Raw genomic sequence first — 26,760 nt, 5'->3', positions numbered from 1 at the left:
AGGCTTTGTTAGATTTCAGGGAAGACATGGAAACACCCGGGGTGAGAAACAGCTTGGCTGAGAGATGGGAATCACAATGCTCTCATTAAATCCCCAGCCCATGGCCAGGCTGGCCTCACTTTGCATTTGCTGCCTGATTACCGAGTCCATGGAGCTGCTGTCTGGAAACAAAAAGCAGTAAATCAAAGCAATGGGCAGCTTTCAAAGGGGACTGGAGGATGCCATGTTCTCCTTTGGCTGGTTGTCTAACACCAAAACTTGTCCCTGCACATTTCTGCTTGCACGTGAAAGTGCAAACACACCTCAGCTTTTTAACTCTTCATGCCATGTTATCATGGTCTAGGAGAGACTTCTTACGGAAACAAATCTTCCATTCTCCTTCCAGCTGACTTATCCATGGGAAAATCACTCCCTTCAACTGGTAGGGAATTTTGTTTGACATTGTGGGCTGTGAATGGGAGAGAAAAGGAGGGAGTAGCCTTGGTTTGAAGCAGTTTAATCCGACATTAGGCAGAACTTTGGAGACAATCACCTGACTACAGGTTAGTGCCTGTATAAATGATACACAAAATGCTTTTTTAACTTTGCTTTTTAATTGGTAAAATACCATCTTTTCCTCAAAAAGTCTGCACTGTTTTGGTGGAAGGCTGAGGAGGAATCCAGTATGAAATTGCAATAACAGAAAGTGGACAAAGTTCTAAACAAAACTGGGGTTACAGTGGACTTTGGGCAGTCTGACACTGCTCCTGGCACTGAGTGATGTGATGTATTTATTGTCTGATAAATTCCACTTAGCATTGCATCAGCTATCCATAGAGGGTGTGCCTATACTGGATAAAATCTGGGACCTCTGGGACCTTGTGTGTTAAAGTTTGTTGGCCCAATAGACTGGCTCACTTGGCAGTGCTGGATGCTAGAAATCAATACAGCTGCTCTTGCCTTGTCCTAGCCCAGGAAGGGAAAGCTCCAGGGACTGATTAAGTTCTCTTTGCTGAAAAAGCTACTGCATCCTGAAACATTTTAAATAAATGCCATGCGTCTACAGGTAGTTCTGCATTTAATTCAGGTTTTATAAGAGGTTTGCTGTATACTAAATAAATGCAACTTGATTATAAATAGCTTACTCACTGTAAACACACATCTTATTTAATAGATTGTACATCTCATTATGCTGTTCTCATACTGTTTCTTAATTAGTAGGGTGAGCTGTCACAGTGAATTGTCATTGGCCAGGCTTTCTTGCTGCTGTTGTGACTAAATTCAGTTATCCATTTACCACCACAGCCCCAGAAACAGGTATTTACTTATGAAATGTTTTAATAAGCCAGATAACATTTGTGCTCCTTTTCACTTGGCTCAAAGATGTTTTATTTCATGTCCAAAGCCCTCAATGGCATCAGCTGGCCAGACTGTCCCATGGGGCTCTGAGGAGGAAGAATCTCTGGGAAAGGCATGAGAGGTGAGGGTGTGGAGTGTGTTTGACAGATTACCAAATTTGTAGGTGCCCAAAGATTTTGAACACCTCTTCCTCTCCTGCCTTGTGCTCATGAGGAGTCAGAGTGAGGGTTTGGAGAATTTTGGCTGTGCTGGTGGCTGGGTTTGTGTGTGGGCTGTGAGTGTGGTACTTGTGCCAGCCCTGGTGATGGTGAGTGCAAGTGACACGTGTCTGATGAGTCAGGTCTGTCCCTATGTGCCCCTCAAGGATTCAGGACTAAAATATCACTGAGGACCCATTTGGGAAGGGAGCTGGAGCTGCCTCAGGGCCAACACGTGAGTTTCTTTCCTGTTCCAAGCACCAAACTGGAAGGGTCATGCAGCTGGGAATGTGCCAACACCTTATACTTGCATGTCTACGTAAATCTACATGTCCGTGTCTATTTTATGTGCCTGTGTTTATCATGAGCAACAAAAACACCCTTTCCCCAAAGAAACTGAGAGAGTTGGTTTGTGCTGCCCTGTGAATGATTTAGGTGAAACTTCATGCACATGACTTGTGTGGTTACCAATTACCATTCCCAGAGGAGGAGCAGAAGGAGGGAGAAAAGGGGAACTTGGTATGATGGGAGTTAATAATCAGTTTAATTCACAATCTCCAGCTCTTCAAAGGAGTTGCTAATAAGTGTTTGTCTTCTCTTTCCCTCCCACTCCATTCCCCTTAGGAGCCTAGTGAGAGACATAGACAGCACTGATCAGAGAAGGCAAATTGTAAAGGAGGGAAGAAATCCCCAGTGGAAACTCTTTAATCTGCCTCTGGAAAGGCCAATTTGTGTTAATAGGACAAAACTGTAACGTTTAATATTAATTATAGGGACTGGGGGAGGAACACATGAAGGATGGAAGCAGAGAATAGACTGGAGGGAAGGAGAGATCCCATTGCAAGAGCTTTTTGCTTTACCAGGAAACAGAGCAGCCAGATAAACTCTGTTTTTCCTGTCAGTGAAGGAAGGTTTATCTGCAGCAATCCAGCTGGATTCTGCTCCCAGCAGAGAAGTTTCAGGTGTTGCAGACAGACCCTGCTCCTCTGTGTGCCCCAATGCACTCACTGGACATTGCTGAGCTCAGGCAGGGTCTGTGTAAGATGAGGAAAATTGTGTGGAGTGGATTTCATTGCACAGAAATCCCTGCTCATCTGGGCTCTGGAGCAGCTCAACCTGGTCAAGGAAAGGGACCTTCCCCTCTCTGAGGAGCCCACCTCCAGAATTTCTAACTGGGCATTGTGGGCAGAGAGCAAAGGGGCAGGAATATTCTGAGGGCAGCAGGGACTTGCCTCGCATGCCTGAATTAATGCAGCCCTATCAGTGTATCAGTGTCAGCTCCTGCTTCTGCTGCTCATCTCAGCTCTGCATTTGGCACCCATTCCTTCCCTCCAAAGTGTGATAAAAAGATGATAGGAGATTTAATTTCCAGAAAGGGACACCCAGGCAGGCAGCAGGATGCCAGCTGTTGGTTAGATTAATGTGGGAAGTTTTCCTTATCAGATGTTTGGAGTCTCTGTTACGGATAAGCAATGTCTCAAAAAAAAAAAAAAAAAACATATAAATGTCCCTTTGCTGATGAAGCATCTTGGTGATGTTCCATTACAAGCAGGATGAACATGAGCTGGATTTCATCTGACCTTTAAATTACCTCCATTTTATCAGTTCAATTTCATCAGCAGCTCCTTTGAGAATGAGCTCCCACTTGGAATTAATAGATTCCTTCACTGCAGGAAGCTGACAGGGGCCTGTGAATAGCCCAGGCAGAGAGTGCTGTTCCAGAAGAGATCACATCTGGAGAGAGGAGCACTCTGACACATGGGGAGGTGCCTGGCAGGGCTGTCTCTGCCTTGATAAGGCTGTGTTCCTTATAGGAGAATGTTCATTACAAATGGTGACAGTGGCATAAAATCCTCATTCCATTTTCTCTCATCTGCCAGACCTGGGGGGGCAGGAGATAGGTTATGTCCTTAGCATCTAAGAATAAAAGAAAAGAACTTCGTCGTTCTGGAGATAGAAACCAAATGACTAGGTGTGTGAAGGGGTTGGATCTGGGGATTGTTAGGGAATGATACTGCATTTTTTTGTTTTCTGTGGTGCCTAGCGCTGATTGACTTCTGTTACACCTTCCCAAGGCTGACTTTAGCAGCAAAAGCCACCAGCCAAGGGCAGCTCTTGCAGTGAAGGTGTCCTGGAGGGTGTTCTGGGCTTCCATCCCTCTCACATATTGGCCTGCCCCTTGCTGGCACCACTTGTGGGACAGAAAGAGACTTCAGCAAACACCCAGGCTTTGCCACTCCCCTCACAGAGCTGTTCATACCAAAACCACCACAGTGAATGGAGTTTAAATCTCACAGACAGATGTGTCCGGGGGTGAAATGATGCAGGGAAGCTCAGGAGGCTCAAAGCTGCTTTCCTGCCCCCAGGGGAGCTGGAGGTTGTTCTGTCTGTGATGGTTCTGAACCTCAGCAGTGTGGGGAGGGACAGCTCCCAGGACCTGCATGGTACAGAGAGGATGTGAGGGGCAGGCATGGGCTCCCAGCAGAAGGTTCCTTCATGTTTAGCTGAATTCTTCTCCTGAGTGACCTTTTGGGGTGTGATTAATCCCTGGGCTATGCATGCACTGATGGGTTTTGTTGTCTAGACTGTGCTTTGTTGTGTCAGTTCCTGGCAGTCTCATCTACATCCAAGTGAAACATTTTTGGGTGTTTTTTTCATAGTTTTCATTTTTTTCATGGTGCTTTTAGAAAACTCAACAGTGAATCATAGTCATAATATCATGTATTGTCTTCCACAGCCATTTTTAGGTTGATCCATATATTTATATTGCAGAATGTCACCTCTGATTGAACCTCCCTCCTTGCATCACCTTTAGGGCTGCTGCAAACAAAGATACTCCTGCATTTGGTGAGGAAGATGGAGTTTTATAATGGAGAAATAGCCTGTTGATAGTAGTTAATCTCCTTGTTTAAAGAAAAAAGAGCCATTTCATCTTCTAATTTAATGATAAATTGCAGTGATTCATCAGGGAAGGAGGGTTTATTAATAGAGAGGATAATAAATGGGCTGCAGAGAGATATGAGAAAATAGTTTTGTCAAATAAGGGATTTAGGGGGGAAAAATGCAGAGCTTGAAGTCAGAACTGGAATCTTCAGAATCATTGTACCTCTCTGTACCCCTCACATCAAATCAAGGACCTTCACTCCTCATGTCAGACTTGCTGCTTTAGGTTAAATTCACACTGTAAATGATCCAAGAACAGAAACACCTACAGACCTCTGACACATCTCCAGATCCAGAGGAGGAATGAAAATACTCTAGGAATGTTCTGTGTTGAGGGGAACTGGAACTGTCTATGAATTTGGGTTGAACTAAGGGAATTGTTTCTGACAAGACTTCCAACTGTAAGATAAAAAAATACAAAGTACCTTTTCTTTGATAGAAAATGGGTTTTGGAATTCCAGGATCTGGTATTCACTTTGCAGAGATGGTGTAGGCAAAGCCACCCATGCAGTCATCTCCCTTCAATACATGAAATGGGATTTTTCTTAGGTTTGGGTTAATAGGAACTGAACTTTGACATCTGCCCCTGCAAATGCTGTTTAAATTTGCCGAGGACAAAAACTGGGGATGAGATTTTCTAAAAAGTCACTGTCAAAGTCCTTGTTGTTAAGAAATGCTTGCTTAGCAGTGAAGATAAACTCTCCTTTTCTCCAGATAGAGGGAAAAGTAAATCTGCATTTCCCTTTTCTAGCAGGCTTTTATTGAAGAAGAACAGGCAGAAGTTGATGATCTTTTGAGAACATCTACCCGTCCCTGTCCTTTGCTTCTCTCAGGAGAGACTGAGGTAGAATATATTTCCTGTAGGGCACTTCAGAGGTTCCATTTGGACACATAAATGAGATCCTTTAAAGTGTTGTTTTGGTGAACAAAAAAAAAAGTTACATTTTGATCAGATTTTGTGTGTTTTTTCCCCATTTGGGCCACCAGCTAAACTGATTCTCCAGCTCCCAGATGTTTTTCCAGGCCACAGTGCTGCTTCTGACCAGCATTGTGAAATGGGTGATCCTCCTGATGCTCGTTAACAAGCAGTTATTAATTGTGCTTGCTTTGTGCCTCCTTTGAAAGAGGAAAAAGGTTGGGAGGTGCAATGCTCAGCTCCTCTTTGCCTTGGAGGAGAGCAGAGGAGAATGTGGGTCAGGCAGAGGCATCACCTGCTGTGCCAGGGGATGGCTCCCGTGTCCGTGCTGCTATTTCAGGAAACAGATTAGAAAAGGGGAGGGAGAGGGAAAATCCCTCTATTAACAAACTCATTAGTGCTGGGACAAGGCAGACCAAATTGCTCTTCAGAAAAGCACTGTCTAGCTGGATTTATTATTCGCTGTAATTAGGGCCAAAACAGGATGGAGTGTGGTACAAGCAGGGGCTGAGAGAGGAAATGTGGCCTGTTCAAAGCCAATTATTTGTAATTACTCGACTCGAGTTGTGACATTTACACCAAGGAGAGAATAAGATCACAATGGTATTTCCTCACATGAGGCGGCTGTGCTGTGCTTGCAGGCTGTCTGCAGACCAGAAACACAGTGAGGGAGAGGGTTTAAAGGGATTTCTGTGAGACAGATGAGAGGTGGGATGTCTGGGCCCATTTGTATGCTGATATTTAGGGTTGCACCTGGGGAGGTGGATATTTGTCTTGGATTGGATATTTGTCTTGGATTGTATGGACCCAGCAGCTCTGGGCACCATTCACAGGCTGGCAGAGGTCAGAGCTGGGCATCCTCAAAGAGAGCCTTGTATGGAAGTGACCCCAAGCCTCAGTCACAGCTGCTGCTGGATCCCACAAAGCTTTCCAGGGAGGATTTTCTCTGCTGGATTTGAGTTCTCAGTGCCCTGCAGTGACTGCTCTGGCAGCAAAGAGAGGGGGCAGAGCCTCCCATGGCAGGGAACAGGAGCTCCAGCTTCACCTGCTCCAGCTGAGCTGCCAGCAAAGCTGTCCATGGCAGAAATTGGTGCAGAAGGGAATAAAAAGGGTTTCCCCAGGGAAATTTGCCGCTTAGTGCCTGCCCAGGAGAGGCTCTGCAGGCACTAGTTGCAAAGGCTTTTGTCTCTGCCTCTTCAAACACAGCAGCCTGAGGGGTTTCTTTGAAAGAGGCTTTTTGGTGTGCTGCTTTCAAGCGGCAGGAGGTGTGTGCTGGAGCTGCAGGTGGTCAGCTCCACTCGGAGCAGTGTGTTTGCAGGGCTGGCAATCCCAAACTCCCTGAGCAGAGAGGAAACATCAGAGAGATTTGAGGCTTCTCCGTGCCAGGATGTGGCCTGGACTTTGGAAACAGCACAAACTCAAAATGCTTTCATCACAAAAGTGTAAGCATCTCTGTGGAGATCCACAGCTGGCTTCAAAAGTGACCTTTTTTTTTAATATAAGTTATTAATCAGAGTATAATCATATTTAGTTTAAGTCTTCTTGAGTTTAGCTGTGTATGCCTAAAATCTATTTAAAGCAAATATAATAAAAACTTAATCTGGTGGTGTTCCCCTACTCCTACGCCTCTCTCAGTGGCAGTTTGGCGCTGCCTCTGGCATTCTGCCACCCCTGGTTTCTCCTGTTGACTTCCTTCCTCTGTCCCAGTTGCACGTGCTCAAACCTGACTTTGCCTCCATGCTCCTCCCTGCTCCTTCTTCCTCCTCCACTGAGAAAGAGGTTCTGTTTGAGCCTCCACTGTTTTATGGAAGATGCTGTTCATGTGCAGCCTGCAGAAAAATCAACAACATATAGTCCCGTATTTTTTTGCCCTCCTTTCAAGTATTTGAATATGTGAATTCTGAGACAGCTCCTTCACCTTTCCCTGTCCTCCTGGGAGATGCTGTTTCTCTGGGTGTGCCCCTGCTGCAGCACAGTCAGCCTTAAATCAACTTGCTTGGACCTTTGGAGCTGTCAGGCCCTCTGCAGCAGTTTGGCTGCTGCATTCCCAGGGCTGCTCTGTGCCAGCCTGTGGGTTGTGGTGCCTTCCAAAGTGACCACAAGCCTTGTGGCAGGTAGGACAGTGTGACAAAGTCATGCAGGTGTTCTCTGAGTTCCCTACAAGCACAGGTAATGGTAACAAAAGGCTTCCGAGGCAGCACAAAGAGGTGTCCCATGTCCTCAGAGAGCTCCCTTGCACATGTTTGAAGCTCTCTTCATTGGTTTTAGTTTTGAATCCTCTCTGGGGCAGAGAAAATGCCATTCTTTGCACATCCCTGGTACTGCCAAGTTGGAGAGAGGGGCACCTGTGGTGGTGTTCACAGGGGTCCCAGGAGGAGGGAAGAGATGAGAATCTTGACTCCATGTTTCAGAAAGGCTGATAAATAATAATAAGGCTGATAATTATAAATTAGTTATATGTTATTATATATTATATATTATATATTAGATATTAGATATTATATTAATTATATATTATGAATAAATGATAAATTATCATAAGGCTGATAAATCATAAGGCTGATTTATTATTTTATGATATATATTATATTTTAAATATATATATATACTAAAACTATACTAAAAGAATATAAGAAAGGATTTCAACAGAAGGCTAGCAAAGAATAGGAAGGAATTGAATAATAATAAAATCTGGTGACTGACCAGAGAATCTGAGATAGCTGGACTGTGATTGGCCATTAATGAAAAACAACCAGATGAGACCAATCAAAGATGCACCTGTTGCATTCCACAGCAGCAGATAACCATTGTTTTTCTTTTCCTCTGAGACTTCTCAGCTTCTCAGGAGAAAAAATCCTAGCAAAAGGAATTTTTCAGAAAATATGTCTGTGACAGGCCCCCTTCTGCAGTGCATTGTTGGACTCTGGTGTTAGTCCAGCGCCTTGGGCTGGCACTTCAGTCCTTTCTCATCATATCTCACAGCTCAGCAAATGTAAACACAAACCAAAGCTTTCTGTCTCAGCCACTTAACATTGGAAGGACTTGCTGGGAGCCTCTTTGTGTGTGGTGGACACATCTTTGTGCCTGGGGCCATCTGTGCCTCAGGGAGCTGTGGCTGGGCTGGGCAGGGTGGGTTGCTGCATGCTGGAGCTCACCTGGCACTCTGCAGAGCCACAGCTGCAGGCTGGGTGCAGCACCAGCTCAGATGTCCCTCTGTGTCCACCGGGAGAACCCCAGAGCTGCCTCCACCCTCTCCCTTTCCCTCCTCTCCAGCCCTGATTTAACACAGAACTCCTTTGCTTCGAATCAGTTCACTCTCAGTCATGTCTCTCTGCAGCACTGAGCTGTTTCCAGATATGCTCTGAGAGCACAGTGAGGGGGAAGGGAGGCAAGTTTCTTATTGATAATAGCTATCTTTAACTCTACAAATAGCCCAGCCTTTGGGGATGGCCCTGAGCTGATGAAAGAAGTGTTTGTGTTGGTCCAGTTCCTGTGCAAAGCTTGAAAACTGGCAGGAGAATAATGCAGAAAATGTCTTTCTCTAGGAAAGCACAGCATGACTCGGTGCTTTCTCACATTTCCTTCAGGGAAAACAGGGTTAAGAGCTGATTTATACAGAAAGAAAGGAAAAGCAAGAAAAAAACTCAGTGCAAAACAAGCAAGGCTGAAACTCTCCTGTTATGAGATGGTTTCACAAACTAGAAGAGAAATTGGGTGCTGGACTTCAGTAGGAATGAATGTTATCAGACAACTTTCATTTTTCTTCTTGCACCTACTGGGCCAAGCATCCAGAGAGGATATGTCACATAGCAAATGGGCTTGTCAGCCTCTGGAAAACACAGGTTTTGTAGCTCAGGACAGGAATCCAGAAATGAGAGAGGGTTATCCAATACCAGGAGCCTTGCAGTGGCACAGGCAGGGCTGCCATGGGGTGACCATGTAAAGGAATCAGGGACAGGGGAAGAAGACAGGAAATCTGCACTGATGATGTGATTGTGTAGAGGGAGAGAAGGTGGCTGAGTTCTAAACATTTTGATTTTCTGTAGAATTAGATATATCTTGTCTGCTTTGGCTGCTAGAGACACGACCCTGAGCTAGAAACTTCTGCCAAATGCTGTGTCAGTTGTAATTTTCTAATCAAGTTCCTACTGCAGCCCATCAGAGACAGATAAACAGATTCTCTTCAGTCTCCATCCATGTATGAGCCATCACTGTGTGCTTTGGGGCATTCACAGCTACAAAAGTACTTTTTTGGGGGGTGTGGGGGGTGGCACTTGTATATCTAATAAAAATAGGGATAAAATGAGTGTGGAGGATTAAATCATGACAACCAAAATAATAAATTTGGTTCTTAACATTTGTGGAGGTGTTTGGTTTTGTTAGTGTTTTGTTACACTTGTGTGATTTTTTTTAAGCTTCAGCAAATGACCAAGATTATTAAAAACATGCCCTTAAATCTGACACAGTTTTCAAACTGTTCCTTTTGACTTGGTCTCATGCTATCCATTATTCTTGGTGTTTGAGGGGTCATTTAAAGTCCATGGTATCATTAGTGAATCTGAACTGGAAGAAATCCAGCCTAAATTATGTCTGGACTATTGTGAGGATGGTGAAGGAAATTATACATTTTTGATGCCTTCATTTCAGCAATGCTTCTGAATCTGTCTTTTTGTTTGTGCATTGGTGAGTTCTTTGGTATCTGTGACTGTGTCTTTAGGGGGACAAAAGGCATTTCTGTGCCTGCTTGTGGATGCTGTTCAATAGCACAATATATCTGGGTATCTCCTCTCACTCAGATTTTTGTGAAAGTTCCTTTCCTTTTTATCTTCCTTTTTTTAATTTGTTTTTTTTGTTTTTTTTTTTTTTGCTTGAGAATTTAATTTCAAGTGTTACTTGCTAAAAGCTCCCTCCCCATTGTGTTGCACTGGAAACAGGCTCATTAATGGACTTATTCATAATCACCAGCCAGATCTACCTAGGGAGATCTGTGGGCTCTGAGCTGACGTGTCTGTGGCTACCTCTGCCAAGTGGACATCTATTATTTTCTCACCTCAGCCACAGAAATGGCTCCCCTGACAGAGGCACTTTGCTATACCACAATAGCCAGAGATTGCTGAATATTCATTATATCTGACTGCCCAAAGTGCTTTGCCAGCACGTGGTGCTGGAGCCAGGATGTTTTATTGCCTTTTTTGCCTTTTGCTTTGCTCAGAGAACGTGGTGTGGCTGCTGTGGCAGCTCTGTCAACTTCCCCATCTGAGCTCCTTCATTCCTGCTCTGCTTGGGGAAGGGGGAACAGAGGGGAAAAACTGATCCAGCCCTGGGTGCTTTAGTTCCATGAAAGTGAAATTTGCAGCCCTGTTATTCTGCTGGGAGATTGATTAAAGAAGACAAGCCTTTGAACTTTGTTTCAAACAAGAGGCAGTTGTAATAACTGTAATTTTCTGCTTTATATTTCCCCATGTAAAGGAGGGAGGAACTCCATTTCCCTCTCTGTCATGGTGGAAATGAAGGGTGTAGGTACCCTGCATTCAAACAGAGCAGCCACAGATGCTCTTTGTACCTCTCAAAATCCCATTTTGTGTTCTTTACTGAGACTTAAAACTGGCTCACATTTCTTTGTGGGCTCCCAGCCCCAGTAAGGTGAGCAGCAGAAAGCACCTGGCCATCGTGTGGCAGGATCATGGGCTGTGATCTCCATCTCCCAGCTGGAGTGAATCTCCCTTGCCTGGCATTTCCCAGCCTGGCCTGTTTGCTGCTGGGCTGCAAACACCCAAATGCTCATAGGGACACAGTCTGCAGGTCATGGGAAGATTGCCTCTGACCAGCAGCAAACAATGAAAATTAAGTGCATGGAAGGGAATATAGACTATAAGGGGACTATAGACTAAGGGAATATAGATAGCTTTCATCTGTTGTGTAGAAGCAAATCCCAAATCCTTGTCGTCAAAGAGCTGTGTACTCGTCAGGCTTATGCAAATTTACAAAATTCCACTTTTGACAAAAATCCTTTTTTATTCACTGTCATTGAAGGAAAGGGTAAAAACATGAGATGCACCTTTGATCATTATGTAATTACTTGAGGATTTATCTTCATGGTTGTAGGAGATGACTTTAAAAAGCAGTTTATTGTTAATTCCCTCCTCCCCATGTTTTGAGTGACTTAAGTTTAATCCTTTCCACTGTCTGACTGGGTTCAAACCTGCTTTAATTGTTTCACAGAACGTTTATCTGGTAATAAAGTTGTAGGCAGGGGTTTGTGTGTGTGCATGAAGGCAGAACTCCTGCTTCAGTAGTTGTACTTTATGTGTAATTCAATATTCAGCAAGGGAAAGAACATCTCCTCACCCAAATGTCGAGCAGTCCTGCATGTTCTGAGCAGCCAAAATTCCACATCTGGTGGTCAAGAGCCCTGGGGAATTGTGGCTTGAGAGGTCTCTAGAAATGCAGATTCAAATTGTAAATTGAAATGTAAATTCTGCCATTAGGTAGAAAGGGGAATTGAATCCCAGTGCAGCACAGGGCATGAAAGAAAACCTTGCTGTTATTGTCTGATGTTTGTGGGTTTCAGTGCCTACCTAAAGGATGTGGCTCAAATCACTGATAACTTGCTAAGCCATGCCTAACTGTTGTGTTAACTCTTGTCTTTCATTAATTCTTTTTAAATTAAATGCTCATCCAATGAATGTAGTGCTTGCTGAGATGCTGAGCAGTATTTAAATCTGTGATATTGTTAGGGCTCTGCTGCACTGACCCAGACTTTTTTCACTGATTGCATGATGAGATTTCTACTTTTCCTTCTTCTGCAGATGATGTTTTCTCTCCTCTAAAGGAATTTAGTTATCAAAAAACAGGGAATGGAAGGACAAATATGCCTTATATCTCTGATACTCTGCAGAGATCCCTTTATACAAGGTTTCATGTGCAAGGAGTACAGGCAGGAAGATGTACATGGAAAATAGTGTCTGTGATGGCAGTGATGTGGAACTACTCTGTTTGATACCAGTTTAGTTTGAGGGTCTCTATTCAAACTCTCTTGACATTACTGTTGTAAGTTAATTCAGAATAATTATGCCACAATTTGCTCTCTGTAGATCCTACAGTCAAATCTCTTCCCATTGATGTCACCTAGTTCTCAGCTCAGTAGATGTGCCTTCACTGCTGGAAATGAAACCATCTAGGTTTAAAAGACATTTTCCCTATATTTAAAAAACCTGTTAGGCAGTTTTAATACCAAATCCGTTCCAGCTATAGAGGCAGAATGGAATAAACTATCTGTGTGTCTGGCTGCAGGCATCAGAAAATCCACTTAAAGAACTGGATTTTCTCTTTTCTCATTCAATGTTTGCCTTCACTATATCCAGCCACACTTTGCAAAATAATAGGTTCATGTACTCCCTCTGCCAACAATATTAATATTTCAACACTACATAGCTGAACCAGACTTCTTTGTTTGTTTCAGTATTAATTCTTTTTGTGCAAGTAAACACTGCCCTTAGCTTTGTGGGCTTTTGATTTGCTTTGGGGTTCAGCTGAGTTGGTCAGCACAGGGAATTGATGGTTTTGCTTTCCAATTGTAACACATCACAAACACAGCCTGGTTTACTATCAAGCTGCAGATTTGCAAATGGACACAATGACAGATCTCCTGAACTTGGGTAGAGGAATCATAACTTGGAAAGTTGTTGCCAATGTCTTAAAACAAATTTGCATGCTATTTATATATGCATGCTGACTAAAAAATACACTACATTCTGTAGTGAGTTTCCTTCTCTAGTCTAGAGTTCAGCTGGGCATTTTGCTGTGCATTCCTGAGGTGTGTGGAAGTGGTGAGTAGTTCTTTCAATAACCTTTGGTATCATGAAACTTTCTTAGGAGATCCCAGAGCTGCTCTTAGAACAGCTGAGAGTTCATGCTGAGCCCCACAGGCACACACAAAGCAGGGCTGTGGAAGGGCTGTGTCAGGGCCAGATAATTCTCTTTCTTTGGCACCTGTTAAACATCACTTTCACCATTCTGCTTGCTTTATCCTAGCTCATTGTACTGCCAACCTCTGAGCTCCTTGCCTGAATTTTCTCAGCTTGGTGGTGTTCCCTTTCCCTCCCAATAAATTCAGGTTGATCTGATGTTTCTGCAGCCCTGTCCTTGCCAGTCTCTGGCACTCAGGTGCACCAAGCCCAGCCCCTGTGACTCAGACTGATGGAACTGAAGGCTCAGAGTGGTGCAGCAGCCCTGAAAAGCAGCTCAGGGAATTGAGGAGTCCTGCCTCAATCAAAGATGGGAGTGAGGGCAGATAAAATTCTGCCTTTTAGCCATCAGTGGGGGCATGGAAAGTGGAGCTTTACAGAACAGATTCTCTTGTGGCTTATTTCATTTGTTCAGCAGGAGATGGATGCTGGAGATCTCCCTTTCTTGCCACCTTACACAAAGGATTCAGATTATTTACCTTGTTAATTTAAATAAAAATTTTCCATTTCCTTTGATCCAAGACGATACCAGTGAGGGGATTTTTGTGTAAAAAAGGCTATTTTTGTTTACTTGAGCATCCTGCCCAAGTTCAGTTCACCTCAGTAAAGGTCAGCCCTCAAATCAGCCAGGTTTGGCTACAACAATCCTCACGTGGGTCTCCTGCATGAAGTGAGGTGCAGGGAAACAGCATCACTGTGTGAGGGTGGGTCTGTGTTCTTCATGCCTGGACCAGAACTGGCCAGCCTCATGGAAGTGGAGAAGCCACAATGTCAAAAAGAGGCTGGACTACCCAGGTGATGGGAAATTTAGTCATAATTCAAGTTTCCATTTTAGATGCTTTACAGCCTTGGAAATTTATTGCCATTATATGGCTTAAATTTCAAACTGCTTTAGAACTAACCTTGGGATCAAAATGTTCTTAGATTTTTTTTTCCCCTCTCTGGGACAAAAATATTTAACTTTTGAAGGAGCAATGCCAAGCTTGTACCTTTTATGAGCCAGTATGTTTTCAGCTAAATCACAGCATCTATGCTATGTTTTTTTTAATTTCTCATACAAAATACAGAATTTTTTTCCTTCAAAAAGAATTTTTGAATAAAAGCAATTTTCCTTTATCAGTTAGAAATTAGCCCCTGTTGTGATCCTTTGATTTCTTCAGTGTACAAAAGGTAGGGCACAGGGGATTTTTAATTTCATGGTTTGTTTGGTATTTCAGAGGCAGTGAACATGAGTGGTTAGATCAGCTGATAGTGGATCAGAAATCACAACATTTTGTGTAGCTTTTATCAAGTCTTTTAAATATTCTTTTGCCTTATTAACCCCTTCTGATAGGCTGTTATTTACACTCTGCTTTAAAATGAAAATAAATCCTCACAAATGCCAAATTCACCAAAAAGCAGTAAAAGATAATAAGTAATTTAAAGCACAAAACTGAAAGGCGGTGAATGGGATTTCTGCATGGACTGGTGCTGTTAAACCTCTGCTCCAACTCCATCTTGTCCAAATCCACCCAAGGATGGAGAGCTCTCTCTGGGGTGACCTGGGGACACCCAGACCAGACAAATTCCTCAGGAGGAAAGGTGTCCTCTACCAAGCTGGACACGTGGATAAAGGGGCATTTTGGGACAATGTGTGTACTGGCATTTTCCACGGTGTGCTTGCTTGCAGATAGCTGGAAGAGGTCAATAGCAGGCCAGTTTTTTTTGTTCTCTGTCCTAAAAATCACTTAAAATGCCAATGTGCTGGTTGGTTGGGGTTTTGGGGATGTTTTTTTTTTGTTGGTTTTTTTTTTTTTTTTTTTTTGTATTTAAAAATGATATGAATTATCAGAATTAGATTCTGGTGAAATATTCTGCAAAATTTTGAGCAAAACAAATGCTATTTTAACAGGGATTGTTTTCAGAAATGAGATGTATGAAACACAGCATAATAGCAATAATAATTCAAAACCAGAACCTTGAAAATTGTTTTGGCCAGATTCTATAGAAATCCTAATGAAAAGAAAAAACCCAGAAAAAAATGAAGCAGGGGAAATTTCCCAGAAGAAAATTGCCACCTTTTAACAGTAAATGCTTTACCTATTCTGCTGCATGCATTTATGTTTATAATTCAGCAATTATTTAGGCTTCTGTTGCATTCTGTATTTTAATGGCCAATTGATATTTAACTACCTTGTGATTATTAATGCATTTAATTAAGCTTGCTGTTCCTTCTTTACTGGAACAAAGGAATCCTGGACACAACAACAAAGCCATTTCATCTCCTTGTACAGGACTGAGGCCATTTCTGCTGTATATTGAAAATCAGGTTTATTCAGTGCTGCAGTATGAAAGGAAACACAGAATAAAGCCCACTGAAAAATTGAGCCAGGTCCCAGGTGCTTGAAAAGTTAAAAATCTCTGTCTCAGCTGGGAAAGTGCTGCTGGTCCCCCTCAGCACCTCCCTTTGTGCTGCTGGGAGGAATTCTGCTCTGCCTGCAGCCTCTGAGTTTAGGGAAGGAGGACTGAAGGGTCAGAATAAAACCCAAGGCACAGCAATACTTTCTCCACTTGACCTCTGGGTCTCTTTCCCTCATTCCTAAGGGAAACCTTTATTGTAGGAAATTCAATAGAAATATAGCAAATGCAACAGAAACACAAGAAATAAGAGTGCTGTGAGTCCTTTCCTCTCCCACCCTGCTGCTCTTCACTAGAAAACTCTGTACCTCCACCTGATAGAAAATCTTATCTGACCTGACAGCAGCTGATTTATTTACCAGCTACAAAAGCAACATCAACAATTCTGTTGTTGAGGAGGAGAAGATGCTGCTCTAGGAAGGTGATAACCTAGAAAGGGATATTTCTGCATAGAGAATTTTGATTGAGGTTTGATTTTTGGAAAGGAGCAGGAAGAAATTACTTTTGTAGGTGCAGAGGAAGGTCCTGTGAGCAGACTCTTGGATTTGTGTGACCCTTGAGATGTTTCAAATGTCACATTTTCTGCACAGTGGTGCTGGGGAATTGTCCCTACTCAAAGTTGTGTACCAGAAGTGCAGAGAGTTTGTTTTGGACAGGATGTTCTTATTTACTGCTGCTTGTGAAACCTCTGGCCCAATGGGATTCCCTGCCTTGCTGACATGAAGATGTTATCACTGTAAATATTCCTGCTGTTCTGCATGCCTGCACCTGCAGCGTTGCTGGGCTGATGGCAGAGATCAATCAGAGCACCAGCAAAACCCAAGGGTGGAGATCTCCAGAGCTGCCAGCTCCCCTGGGCACCCAAACCCCCCAGGCAGCCCTGCAATCTCAGCCTGTAATTATTATCAGCAAACATTCTGCTGTTGGGAGCAGGTGAGAGCGGCTGGAAGGAGCTGGCTTAAACCCAAGGAATTTATTTGCCACCTTATTATCATAGTAACTGTGTCAGGGAAGAGATGGGGTCTTTTCTTGCTGCATTTCACCACTTTGGTGACTGAGATACAGAAAAATCAACAGTCTGACCAGATATCTCTGTCCATTTGGGAATTTGAATAGAAATGTTTTATATTCCAGGCCAGTGCCCTAACGTGCATCTTTCCTCCCTTGTTATCATGCATTAAGGGAGACATGGATGATTTCAGTATGTCATTTTCATAGGGAGTGTTGACATTTCATTATTTTCTTCTGTATTCCTATGAAATAATTTCTGAAATTCTTTCTTGTAGTAAATTAGGCATTTTGGAGTTTCAATTTTTTTTAACAAGATTTTCTTACTATTTCTATATTAATCCATGCTATTTCCAATTCTGAATTTGTTTCATTTTAATTTTGATTTCCAATAAACCAATATTTTAATCCAACCTCATGATTTGTCCCAAATCATCATCTTCAAAAAAAATTTGTGATTGCTTTCACAATATGTCCATGTGAAAATAGAAAAACAGAAGTAATATCAGAGAACTGTCAGCATTCCAAGATAAAATAAAAAAATCCAGAAGTACAAGTTCTCAAAATATCCAGTAGTTTTTTTCATTTAAATTGGTATAGTATTACTGTAACATAGAAATCAGTTTTGTGCCAGTAGCTTTCCCACAGTCAATCTGTTCAGATGAAAAGATTGCAGCCAATGTTGTCTGAGACTAAACTCTCACAAAGTAGATACAGAAAAGTAGCAGGAATATTTTCACAGCCATAACCAGAAATTCTCCTGCAAAGCCACTGCTATACAGAAGTTTTGGAACAGAGCAAAGATGAACATTAAATAACAAAACTGGTATTTAATACTTCTCTTTACCTTGTTTTGCCATCCTCTCTCACCTTGTAAACCACCTCCATGGAACCTCATCCCTCCTGTTTTTGCAGCAGTGAGCCTGATAGAAAAACAGAGTGAAAATTAATTAAATGTGGATGGGTAATTGTGTCCCACCTCGATTGCTGAGCCTCTTGCAGCTCTGTGGTACCCAGTGCCTTCCAGGAGAGCGGTGAATAACGCAGCTCACAGCTGGCACGTGTTTGTTCTCTGTCCCTCCTCGGGGGAAATCACTTTCAGCTGAGTGATTTGGGAGGAATTCTTTCTAAATATGTGCACACGGGATGCTAAATATTTGCTAGGAAAAGGCCAGCCAAATGAATTGCTCCTGGAGTGGAGGAAAATGGAGTTAGGGAGGATTATTTTGTCTCAGGAGTGAACAGAGGTGTGGAGTTGCTGCCACAGCTGCAGCATTCCTTTTGGGAGGCTGTCAGGGAACCTGGAGGTGAGGACTCACAGAGAGAGGAGAATACACAATAATTTAAATGAAAATATTTACTCCTTGCTCTGCTTAAGCAGAAGAACTCCAAAGTAGTACTTGGCTGGGAGGCAAATATCACCCATGGAGTCTCACTCAGGAAATCAGGAAATTGTGTTCTCAGAGCTGCTCCCAAGTTATCCAACATGCAAAGCAGGAACAGGACATGTTCCTCCTGAGACACTGAGTCTCCAGGTTGTTCCAGGGCAGAGAATGCCTTGTATTTATTGCCCTGTGCAGAATTTCTGTGTGTTCCCATATGTAGAGCTTTGTCCCTGACAACTGCTGGCATCTGTGTCCATCTCAGCGCTCCCCAGTGGGACTCCTGGCTGTGCTCAGTGCATCACATCTCTGCCTCACTGATTCTGCACTGGTCCAGACCTGGGAAGGGTTTTCCTGCCCCCTCACCATCTTGTGTGGAGAGGAAGGAAGGGAGAGAACGCCAAGATAAGATGGTGAGCATTTCACTGCTCTGTGCCTCAGCACCCCTAGCAATAAAAATATGTAAAATATTCTCCTCCATTAAAATTTAAGGTTCATTTTGTGACTGTGCATAAGGGCAGAAGCTGCTATAGAAATGGATTTGTTTGAGTGTTCAGTCAATTAGTAGCTTTAAGAATTATCACAGCTCTGAGCTGGGTTTTGCTACATATCCAGGTTTGTCCCTCCTTTCCTACAGCATTTTGTTTTTCCTGTGAATAAAACCTCTACAGACACCTTAAGCACTGTTTTCTTACACCAGTGTTTTTGTTTAGGGTACAAAACAGATTGGGGTGACAATTTTTACTGCCTTCTAAATAACCTCACATAGAGTTGAGCATCTTAACAGTACAAGTTCTTCTCCAGGAAGCTTGTGCCTGGACAGTGCTCTCTGTAATGGAGCAAATAATTAAATTCAGCAAGCTTGGGTGAAAAACATAATCAAAATGAAGGTGATTTCTTCTTTATGTAGCTTTCCTGCCTTTCCTTGCCCAACACCTGCTCGTTGCTGTTGTACTGAGCCCCTGCCTGGCTCTTTGTGCTCTCCTGCCCCTGGTCCAGAGCATCACTCTGGGTTCCCAGGAGGGCTTCAGGCTCAGGAGAAACTGCTGTGCTGGTTTGTTTGCCAAAACAAACCCTCTGGTGCCTCTTTGGAGGGGAATTGAAGGTCACAGGCAGCTCTTGGGAAGAGATGGGTAGCATGAAGGATTGGCACCTTCAACTTTCTGTGAATCATTGGGCACCCAGTTCTAAAGTGAGCTTGACTTTGGAGGGTTTTGCCCTAAAACAGGCTCTGTTCCCACCCATGGAGGAGCCATGGCTGTGTGCAGGGCTCTGGCTGAGGCTGTTTTTGGGAAGGCTGAGTAGTTTCAAGACATGGTGTGGGAGAGCTGCTGCTCCCTTTCCTTTGCTCTGTGACTTTCATGCATCCACACAGACAGCTCTGTTCTCTAACCAGCTTCCCCAAAAAATTGGAAATGAGCTGGAGGGGAAATTAAAACTATCAGCTTACCCTCAAATGCCCTGTGAATATGATTTTTTTTTTTAATAAAAGCTCTTCTAGATGTAAGGAACAATAATCTATCTTTCTCCAGGCTATTGACTCTCCTGTAGAGAACAATGCAGAGCAGTGTCCTTCCTGCAGCAATCACAGAGGCTGTTAAACACCACCTCCTGGGAGGACCTTGTTCTCATCTAAGCATGATGCTTTTCTGACTAATTTAAATTTATCCTTATTCAGCTTCATTGCTGTCAGGTCTGCTCCTCAAAATAGAGCCTTTTCCATAGGTGAAAGTCTCTAAATGCTGATCTGGAAGGAGACAGACTTATGCCAGATTTTTAAAGTTATCTATTTAAAATTCTACTTTAAAGGTTAATATAGGTTAGTTTTAAGATGATATTTTTATATGAAGTGGCTTTTAGGCAAGGAATTTCTTTTTTGCTTATGTTATTCCCCCTCCTTCTATATCATTCTGTGCAAGTATCCCTTGGAATCCAACGTGGCAGGATAACATTAACTTTGCTTTGTGGATATCTTCAGAGCTGATGTCATGGTAGCCTCTCTGTGAGGGATCTAAAAGTAATTTTTGATGTTTAATGTGATTAATTTTATTATTTTCAATATTTTTGTAAAGGATGGTTTCACAGATTTTTGTTATTTTCTTTGTCGAAACCTTTCCTTTGATTTGTTCTCTGTGTTAGAAAACATAGGGTTTTGCAGCAGGGCTGGTTTGGTTTGATTCTAAACATTTCTCTGCTTGTATTGAAACTGAAGTCAATAAAAAGACTCAATGTTAGGAGAAGAGATATTATTTTCCTTGTAAAACAATACTGGCGTCATTCTGAGAGAATCTTGGTGTCCCCTCTTGAGCCCAGGGCTGTCCCAGCCCTGTCCTTCCATTCTGCTGCCGCCTCCCAGCCTCCCTCCAGGTGCCACCATCTGCAGCTGCTGGGAGCTGAGAACACACCTTGATTCCCTGCCTTTCCTTCCTGGAAAATGGAGGAGTGAGGGAGAGAGGAGCAGTGCAAGGCTGAGTGGTTTTCCAAGGGATTCTGTGAGACATCAGCTGCTCTGAAAAAGCAGCAGCTGAGAACAATCCTGCTGTGAAACTGCCTTGTTTCTGATCCCTACCATGAAGAATTGTGATGTGCTGTGATAAAAATTGTCCTGTTGGTTTCTGGGCAAGCTTGGCCAGTCATGCACCATTGTCTGGCCAGTCTCTCTTGCTTTGAGATTTTTGCATCATCCTTCCCATGTTAATAAATGAACTGTGACATCCATAAAACTTTTCTGAAACAAATCTGGGATTAGCCTAGTTCAGGGAACATCTGGATCAGTGGTGCTGTGCCCTGTGCACTGGGACGATGCCAGGAGCTGTCCTTGTCATGCCCTGGCTGTTGAAGGAAGTGGTGGAGTCACCATCCTTGGAGGTGTTCAGAAGACATGGAGATGTTTTAGTGGCTGGCTTGGTAGTACTGGGTTAGCAGTTGGACTTGAGGTTATTTAAGATCTTTTCCAACCAGGACAATTCTACATTTCTAAACTGGTGTTCTGGGCTTTGTTTAAAACCCTGACTAAGCTTCATCTATTTGTCCAGTTCCTATCTGCTGTGGGGTTATTTAAATGAAAATGTCCTCCTCTGCTTTCCAGGCCCTCTCTCCTTCTTCTCTTACTGATGCTCTTGACCTGAGTTCCTTGAGTGCTCCTCTGCGATCTGCCAAGGTGCAAAATTTGCAAAATTATCTCCTGCCTTCAATCCCAGCTTTCTCCCACCTGTGGGATGCTCCCTCCAGTTCTGTCTGGTGAGTCTCCTGCCTTTCACATTCAAATATTTCTTTAAAAAGTCATAATTCCCATGCAAGTAGATAGGCAGATCCCAGGGAAATCCACTTTGGGAGTAGTAAAACAAAATGTATCTTGTGCATTCAGCATTTTCTTCAACGGACTGAAGGGAAAGAAGTAAAGTAAAAGAAGTTTTAGCTTCTTGTCTGTAAAGTTTGGAACAAGCTGAGATGGCTAACTTCACTGTGGACTAAAGCTCTAAAGAATTTGATAAAATTTGTTAGTGACATGACTTGGTTTGTGTGAAAGGGCAAAGAGAATTTGCCGCATTCACACCTCAGCTGTCCTGGCAAAGCTGCAGTGGGCACTGCCCTGCCCAGCACTTGGGGGAGCCTGAGGTCAGTGCTGGCTGAAGCACTGATTCCTTCCCTACCTTTCGTTTGTCATAAGGGTAAAGAGCAAAGAGAACACAGGCTTTGTGCTGGAGACAATTTCTTTTTAGTGCTGGATGTGCAAATACTGAGCTTCTACGCTGGGAGGGTGTGATGTGCTGCTTGTCTGAGCTGTTTACATTCCCTGTGTGTGTGATACTCAAAGCTACAGAAACCTGCCCATGCGGATTGTCTGGGCAGCTGCTGTGGAGCTCATATAAGTGTAATAACTTCATATAAACTTCTCTCAGATGTGCCAAACTGTCAGCTCTTAGAGCGTCCAGCAATTTTTGTGGCTTAGGCAGTACCTGGGAAGGTTCTGGTTTTGCCCTGCTGACTTCTGAAGATGAGAGTTTTGACTCTCAGCAACATCTGGACCTCTCTTGCATCCAGCTGGTGTGGGAAACTTATTAACCTTTGCTGAGCAGAGTTTGCTTTTTGAAAAATGGATCAAAAGAACATGTTTTGATACATTAAAAAATGCATGTCATAAAACTGCTGTTTCTGTGCCTGCCAAAGCCAAGAGCTGCTCAGGCGTGAGAAAGAGCAAAGAGGAAAAAAGCCAATAAAACCTATCCAAGCCTAACAGAAATATTAGGAAAGGAGATGAAAGACAACCACCTGGGATGCTCATGAAACAACTGATTTTAATCCCCTGCTGGTGCTACATGTTTCCTGAGAAAGGGAATTTATAGATGAAGGAAAGACTGCATGGATAATGTGCTTGGTCAGTGCTTGTAACCCTCAGCCTGGGGCCAAAAAATCCTGAAAGGCAAAGAATGATGCTTTTTTCTGTAGATACCAGGAATTCCCCTATTTCTTGCATGTCCTCTGCAGATCTGATAGTTCTTTGGGGAAGGAGTGTTTGCCTCTAGTCATACAGAAAGGAGACAGCAAACATGCACAGGGAGGAGGTGCTATGGACTTAGGAGCTGCTTTGGAAAAATGCTTTGGAGCTGTCTTTGGAAAAATGTAGCTGAAAGAAATTTATAACTGATTGGAGAGACTGGGAAGAGCTTGGAAATGGTAGCACCAACTTCATGCTGCTGAGATAAAGCTTGTAATACAGTGGGCTTGTGAAAACCTTCAGGATTTATCCTTATGCAGCAGTATGACTTTGGACAGGGGCCAGGATGCCATCTGCAAGTGTCCAACAAAAATCCAAAACACTTTATAGAATAGATATTGCCCTCCCTCCACTCCCCAACAGCAGCTCCAGCCAAGTGGGAATGGAGGAATTTTATAAGATTAGTGGGCTACAGGCTGCAAGCAGAGAGCTAACCTTGTCTGCCTCTAAAGCCAGGGGTATAATCTCTAAATTAAATTTACATGATTTATCACATCCAGGAAGATTGGTGAAACAACAAGAAAAAGTAGAGCAGAGGGGAAGAGATGATGGCCATTGGACTGGAGGGGTTTTGTCTTGTCAGTGGGAAGATGCACAATTCAAACCACTGAAATGGGATTAGTAGTGGGTCCCCAAACCAAATTGTACTGAAACACAGAGGTGCTTAATATATTGTGTGCAAAATGCAATATCTCAGGACAGAGCCCCATCTGTTGTCACGGAGGAATCAGATGGAAAGTGCATTAAAAGTTGGAATTAGTCCCCACTGGGAGATCTGCACTGAGTCATGGTGATATATGGGATCTTTGCAAAGGGAAGAGACACAATATTGTCCCTGTGATTTATGCATTGCAGTCACTGCCACTTTCTCCAGAATTCCTGCTCTGTTGGCTGCAGACAAGCAAAGACAGGGTCCCCCTGGCTCCTCTGTAGTCTCCTTGTGCTGGGGGTTTAGTGGTGGGGCAGCTCTGAAAGGATGGGAAAATGTGTTTGAAAAGCAAGGAGAAACTCACACAAAATGCAAGGGCCAACAGAAGCTGGCCCAGGAGAAGAAAGAGCAGATTGGATTAATTTTATTCACTTGGTAAATAATGTAGAGTCAAATGATTTGTTTAAGCCTCTCAAGTATGTTCCTTCTTCACAGCCAGCTTCCATGCCATCCAGTAAAGGCCCTGCAAATGTAAATCTGGGGAGAACAAACTGGGAATTAGGGCAATGCAAGGCCAGGCTGCCTTTGGAACAGAGTGGGTCTGCAACCAGGCTCAGTCCATGGGAGAAGAAGAGCTAAAATCATGTTTGTCTATATGGGTAAAACAAGAATTAGATCCAGGACAGCAGTGATGCTCCCAATAAAACTCACCCTATTTTTCCTTCTGAGATGCCCAGCACACCCCAGTGCTGCTCAGCTGCACAGGCCTGGCTTACATCCAGCCAAACCTCTGATTTTACTTTACTGCTTCTTAAGTAAAAGCTACAGCTAGCACAGGTATAAAGCCACATCTTGCAAACCTCCCCTACACACCTTGCAAAGGGACTGATTAAAGCTTTCTTGTTATCCCTGGGAAGTCTGGGGGCCTCCTAGGGAAGAGCTGTGAAATCGTTTTCCTTGTTAACTGCTGGGATCTTCTTGGAAATCCTATCATATTTCATTTTTATTACCTGCTACTAGAACTATCCAGGTGGCTTATTGAAGAACACTTGTCAAAAAAAAATGTAGCATTCTTCTTTTATTTGGAATAAATGAAATTTACTTCATAACCCAATCTCCTTCTAAAATAACTATAGATCCAGGTAAAAAGGAATTGAAGATAATATATTTTCTTCAATTATTGCATTAACATTCTTCATATTTCCTTGTATTTTTCAATTTTTTTTTCAATTTTTTTTTCTTAAATAAATCACCCAGGTATTTAAAGGCAAATAAAGACCATTTTGTTTTGTTTTTGCTGAGTTTTGTTGGTTAGCTGGAGCTGGTACATGGCCAGGCTCACATCCACATAGTCTCTGTTAGAACTTGGTGGGGTGCCACTCCAAGGAGACACCTCATTAAATTCATGTTAGCAAATGTTTGTCACCTTCTCAGGAGCTCTGCAGTGATGAAGGTTGGGATTTTCCTCACCTCATCTCTGAACCAGTTCCTGGGTCCATGCTAACAGGCATTTTCACAGGTAGCCAGGATTACTTGTCCTCTAAAATGTGTTACTCTCTCTCTCTGCTGTTGAGGGAGCCTGGATGAGAGGCCCAGGTTACACACTTAATTTCTAGATGCTTACAATGAGATGCATTCCATTCTCCAATTCCTTCAAAACTATTTATTTGATTTTTCTTCCCTGCTGCCTCTGGCAGGAGTGTTTCAGATCAGTTCTTCCCTGCACTGAGAGCTCGCTCAGTTCCTCCAAGGCTTGACCTTTTCTGAGCTTTTTCATTTATTCCACCTGCTTCCCACATTTGCCATAGCGCTAAACAGTTTCATACCATCTCATGAATTCTCTTTAGAGTTATATTTTCCCCTGGTCACCTCTGAGTCTCCTCTCCCAGTGAATACAGGTCATGTTTGCCCAGTGCTCCTGTGCGAGCAGCCAAGCTGCTGAATCAGTCTGGTTTTACCTGAACTCCTTCCTCACAGCAGCATCTTCTGGGCCAGGCTCTGCCTTGCTTGGAATGTGACAGGGAGGGACAGGAAGGACACGGGGAAATTGTTTTTCCTTGGCAGAGGCTCTTGTGCTGGAAGAGCCCTGGTGCAGCTGAATGTCCCTAGAGTTGGGAGGAGGTTGCTGAAAGCAGTGCAGGAGCACCATGAAAAGGGTTTGTGCCAAGAGTTATATGGTGGGAACTTGTGGGCAAAATGGAATAGATTCACTGCTCTCTGGCTTTGCCTGCTTTGTTTGGTTTTTGTTTATATATATATTTTTTTTTTTTTTTTGTCATTGCTTAGTGTTTTGGTTTTTTTCCTCCCCCAAACCAAACATTTGGGACCCTCAGGCACACTGGAAAAAAGGTTGGATGTTTGGTGAATAGCTTCCAGGCCACATGTACATATTTTCCTCTTTATTTCTTTTCCTATCTAGTTACCCTGAAATGCACTTTTCTATGATCTGGGCTGTTTTTTCAGCTTGGGCACCAGAATACTGCAGAGGGAAGGGCCATAAAAGCAGAGCAAGGCATTGCCTGAATGGCACAGCTGTGAGATGTGCTGTTGTTTGGGACTGGTTTTGTGTAAATCACTTATCCAGCACTGAGTATTGCACAAAGTGGAGCATCTTGGTCACAATCTCAGTTCATCTGAGCTTTTAGCTCAGGTACACACAGAGCCTTGGGACAGCAGTGTAAGGAAGGCTGGCATGAGAGAGAATTGGGTTTTTTAGGAAAAAACTGATGAGGAAATGGGAGGGAAGAGAAACTGTTTAAGATTCTTGACTTGCTCAGACAGAGAGAAATTTCCTCTGGTGAGGGATGGGGTGGACCCATCCTGCCCCACTGCAGGTTGTCCCTGCCTGTTCCTGAGATCTCCATGCTGAGGCTGGCAGTGCATCCACATCTCCAGCTCTGGAGCCAGCACAGGTTTTGTCTGCCAGAGCTGGGTGATCTTGCTCTGAGAGGGGAAAAATATCTGCTGTAAACCTCACCCAGAACATCACTGATCTGGAAGAACAACTCACAGGAACCAGGAGAATGAATGATTTATCAAAGGTAGTTTTGGCCCTTGCCAGGGCTGTATTAAACACCTTCTTTCTTTCTGGCTGGCTGGAGAGACTGGGCATGTTGATAGATGTTTTCCCCATCTTATTCTCCATTATCTGACCCACAATAAGAGTTTCACATTTTTGAAAATGTGTTGGGTTAAGCTGAGAGGAAAGGAAATACACAGAAAATGGTGTGCTCTGCTGTAGTGGGGGCCAAGTGGTTTGTGGCAATTTTAGCGGAAATTATTTATTTCTCAGTCTGATGTGGAGAATCTGCTCTGGTCCCTCACCTGCAATAGAGCTGCACTTGGGCAAGTTTGAGATAATTTCCATTAAAAATATGATTGTTTTTAGTTGAGGCGTACACTAGGTGCTGTTCCCCAGGGACAGGAGGGGTTCCCCACTCCTTGGAAACTTCACATCCAAAGCTG

At 43.3% G+C, this 26,760-nt stretch overlaps 1 long non-coding RNA gene across 2 annotated transcripts in view; it reads left to right on the top strand.

Annotated features, from left to right (window-relative positions):
* LOC113458833 (uncharacterized) overlaps positions 1–26,760 on the top strand; it is a 171,666-nt gene that overhangs the window by 7,976 nt on the left and 136,930 nt on the right. For both annotated transcript variants that reach the window (XR_012582793.1, XR_012582792.1), the window contains exon 2: positions 21,237–21,388. This is a non-coding gene — a long non-coding RNA (uncharacterized LOC113458833). The remainder of the gene's footprint in view (positions 1–21,236; positions 21,389–26,760) is intronic.

The sequence above is a fragment of the Zonotrichia albicollis genome, chromosome 15, assembly GCF_047830755.1.
Source record: "Zonotrichia albicollis isolate bZonAlb1 chromosome 15, bZonAlb1.hap1, whole genome shotgun sequence".
NCBI classification, from domain to species: Eukaryota; Metazoa; Chordata; class Aves; order Passeriformes; family Passerellidae; genus Zonotrichia; species Zonotrichia albicollis.
This window is presented reverse-complemented; position numbering and strand designations above follow the sequence as displayed.